The 4,129-nt window shown below is 43.2% G+C and overlaps 1 protein-coding gene across 4 annotated transcripts in view; it reads left to right on the forward strand.

Annotated features, from left to right (window-relative positions):
* Window positions 1-3,840: 3,840 nt before the first annotated feature.
* EPRS (glutamyl-prolyl-tRNA synthetase) overlaps window positions 3,841-4,129 on the forward strand; it is a 44,848-nt gene continuing 44,559 nt past the window's right edge. For all 4 annotated transcript variants that reach the window (XM_014528055.1, XM_014528054.1, XM_005879884.2 and 1 more), the window contains exon 1: window positions 3,841-3,925. The gene's annotated coding sequence lies outside the window, so the exon portion shown is untranslated. The remainder of the gene's footprint in view (window positions 3,926-4,129) is intronic.

Genomic DNA, 4,129 nt, shown 5'->3' on the forward strand with positions numbered 1-4,129 from the left:
GGATTGAGCCCACAACCCAGGCATGTGCCCTGACCAGGAATCGAACTGTGACCTCCTGGTTCACAGGTCAACGCTCAGCCACCCCGCCACACCAGCCCAGCATAGAATGCCCTTTCTTTAACCAGCACAAGGCAATCATGGCAACAGAGCATGATTAATATTTCCCGTAACCACAGCTAGTCTCCAATATTCCATTTTCTGCTCCTAACACTCAGGACAACAAACAACACCATTTGTTTATTTCACGTTGTACTTCAGTTGAACTTGGCCTCGCCACCTGCTTTCCGTGCTTTACGAAGTGTCGTAAACGCCGTGGCTGCAGCGTCTTTCCCATGGCAACCAGGAAGGCCACATAGGCCCTGGGGTCCCTAGAGAACGGGCAGCGTAAGAGTATACGAGGATAAGAAACAGCGAAAGGCTCCAGGAAAGACATAGTTGGATCTCGAAGGGAAAAAAAAAATGAAAGAGGAGGGCAGGGAGAGTAGAGGAGAAACTTCTGGAAAAAGAGACTCTCTTGGCAAGATGAATGGAAAATAAAACTGCAGAATGAAAGACTGCTTAAAAGAGCAGCCCCTAATCTGCTGCCAACACAGGCTAATTTGTATTTCTGGAACCAGCAGAAAGGATGTCAGCTGAAACCCATGTTAGAGTCACCTTGCAGCAAGTGTTCCACCGCACATGTGCAGTCTGGAGGGGGTGGCATGAATCCGGTTTCAGAGTGAAGGATGACTTCTGGAACTCCCAGCACCCCATCCCCAAGCTCCCACTTCAGTACACATGCTCCTTTATGCAAGTGGCACATGGGAAATAGAGAGAATGGGGGCTGGGCTGTCAACTGAGATCTAAATGTGGCTCCCAGGCCAGAGAAAGAACACCCATCCCACCATCAATGCTTCTTTAATGAGGTACGAAGGCCTAAGCTTGACACCAAGAAAAACACACGCCTGGAGAGTTCTAAGAATTGAAAGAGAGGTGAACCAAGGCTGTGCTCACTCCAGAATAACATTCTCATCCTTTCGTTTGTTTGGGTTAGTGTGAAGTCATTAGCTTTTTCTGTTCGTTTTCCATATTGCTTTACATGTCATTACGGTAGCCATGACATTGTAGATCCCTAGAAAGTAACTTTCCCTTCAGTTTTTCCTTCTTCCTTTCCTTTCTTTCCCCAGCCCTCCACGACAGCCTGCAGAGAAATTCAGCTGAAAGTACAGAAAAGGACAGCCTATTGCTATTTTCACAAAATGGACACGCTCTGTAAATCCAACCTGCACTCAGACCACAAAGTAGAAAGTTACTAACAGGGTGGAAGCTCTGAATGTCTCCAAGTTGGTACCAAAGATAAACATTGTTATGACTTATAACAACATAGATTCAATTTGCCTATATTTGGACTTTATTATGTAATTAGAATCAGTCTATTAATTTTTTGCGTTTGGCTATTTTTGCTTAGCATTATGTTTGTAAGTCATTCATATTGTTGCATAGAGCAATAAATTATTAATCCTCCTTCCTTCTCCATTGTATGGGTGAACCACAACTTTATTTATAGGCTCTTCTATTAGTAGAAATTATTTAACATGTCTTTTGGTGAATATGTGTATGTCCATTTTTCAGGTGTACACCGAGAGAAGTGGAATTGCTGAGTTATAAGATAGGATTTTCCTCAGCTTCAATAACCATTTGGATAGCCTCTCTGTCCAGTTTCTGCTCAAATCTTCTGACAACTTTCCTTTTTTATTGATTTCAGAGAGGAAGGGAGAGGGAGGGAGAGATGGAAGCGTCAGTGATCAGCTGCCTCCTGCACACCCCCTATTGGGGATCGAGCCCGCAACCCGGACATATGTCCTTGACCGGAATCGAACCCGGGACCCTGCAGTCTACAGGCCGACGTTCTGTCCACTGAGCCAAACCAGCTAGGGCTGACCTCGTATTTGTTAATGCCTGTAGATAGTATAGACCCGTGGTCGGCAAACTGCGGCTCTTTGGCCCCTTGAGTGTGGCTCTTCCTAAGCCTTAGGAGTACCCTAATTAAGTTAATAACAATGTACCTACCTATATAGTTTAAGTTTTAAAAAAATGGCTCTCAAAAGAAATTTCTATCGTTGTACTGTTGATATTTGGCTCTGTTGACTAATGAGTTTGCCGACCACTGGTATAGACACATGGGCACTTTGCTAATGCTTGAGAAGCCCAGATCTTTTTAAAAACCTTATAATAATAAAAGGGTAATATGCTAATTAGACCGGACGTCCTTCCGGACAACCTTCCGAATGAAGCCTGGGTCCCAGGTGCCTGCCAGCGGTCAGAGGGAAGCCCGGGTCCTGGGTGCTGTGGGAAGGCAGGCCTACTCTTGCACGAATTTTGTGCATCAGGCTTTAGTATATACATATATTTTTCTTGATTTCAGAGAGGAAAAGAGAGGGAGAGGGCGGGGTAGAAACATTAACGATGAGAGAGAATCATTGATCGGCTGCCTCCTGCATATCTCCCACTGGGGATCGAGCCCGCAACCCTGGCATATGCCCTGACCCGGGATCTAAGCGGGACCTCCTGGTTCCTCCACGCTCAACCATTGAGTCATGCCGGCCGGGCCAGATCTTTGGATGCAGTTGGCCACAAAGGGCTAATGAAGTATGCCTTACATTTTCACCTTTGGTGGTTGTCTGAGTGTAATTGTAACAAAAACAACAACTGAAAAGCCATTTTAAACATTCCTTTTAAAGATGCTATTGTTTTAGCCTATTGGTTCCAGTAATGATGGGCTAACCTCACACAAATCAGTGCGCTCTGAAAGGAATGGGTTTGATTCCCGAGCTGAAAAGCACTGGGCAGTGTGGTCTCACGGTTGAGAACAAAGACATTGGTTCCTGGGGACCCCAGTCCAATCCTGGCCGCCACTTGCTAGTGGTGGGAGCATGGCAAGTCCCTTGTTTGGCTTCGCCCACAGTTTCCGTGAGGAAGGAGGAATGCTATCTTCCACATGGGGTTGGTTGCCAGAACGAAGGGACAAAGGATTAATGAATCCATTTAGTAAACTTTCATATGTGTGGAGAGGCAGAGGACACCGTGTTTTAGATTTTGGATTCCGAACTGCCTTAGACCTGCATTCACATACCAACAGCCAGGACTTTGGGCTAGAACTCCTGCAAGCTTCAGTTTGCTCTCCTGTAAAATGGAGATAAAGGTGTCTATCTCTTAAGGTTGCTGCAAAGATTAAAAATTTTAAAGTCTATAAAACATTTAGCACAGTGCCTACTGCACAGTAATCACTCAAATATTGTTAACAATAGCTTTTCTATAAAGCACTATTCTAATTTTTTTCTTGCCTCCTGAAGGAGGGAAAGATTAATTGCTGAGTCCCTAACTCAGTGATGGCGAACCTATGACACGCGTGTCAGAGGTGACACGCGAACTCATTTTTTTGGTTGACTTTTCTTTGTTAAATGGCATTTAAATATATAAAATAAATATCAAAAATATAAGTCTTTGTTTTACTATGGTTGCAAATATCAAAAAATTTCTATATGTGACACGGCACCAGAATTAAGTTAGGGTTTTTCAAAATGCTGACACGCCGAGCTCAAAAGGTTCGCCATCACTGCCCTAACTGGAAGCTGAGCATCTTCGAAAGCAGTTGGACTGTGCCAGGGGATGGTTTCTGATTTTTTTTTTTTTCTCCCAAACCAGAAGACTAGTACTTTCTGTTTATAGACACCTGGGAAAAAAGCTTACCCTTTCCGAGACTTAATGTTGGTGTGTTAAGTCATCCTTATTGCTTTATGATTCAGGTTTTAATAATTACAGTATTTATGAGGAGAAATCTTTTCATCTTGTTCTTTTTAGGTGCTTTGCTGGCGGTAGAACATGTGAAAGACAACGTCAGCATTTTTGTGGAAGAAGGGAAAGAGAATATTCTTCGTGTGTCTGAGTAAGTGCTTTTATAGCTTTGTTTTCAGTACTCAGCAGCACTTAAAAAACATTCAGGATTAAATGTTGTAGGCTTGTTTTACTTGCTAATGGGTAGATAGTCCCTAGAAAGAAGAATGCTTTTCTTCATTCTAAAAGAACTCTGTTTAGAGACTTATATTTGTAATCTGTTTGAAAGAAAGTAAAAATATACAGAAAGATATAT

This window comes from Myotis brandtii, unplaced genomic scaffold (assembly GCF_000412655.1).
Source record: "Myotis brandtii unplaced genomic scaffold, ASM41265v1 scaffold612, whole genome shotgun sequence".
Classification (NCBI taxonomy): domain Eukaryota; kingdom Metazoa; phylum Chordata; class Mammalia; order Chiroptera; family Vespertilionidae; genus Myotis; species Myotis brandtii.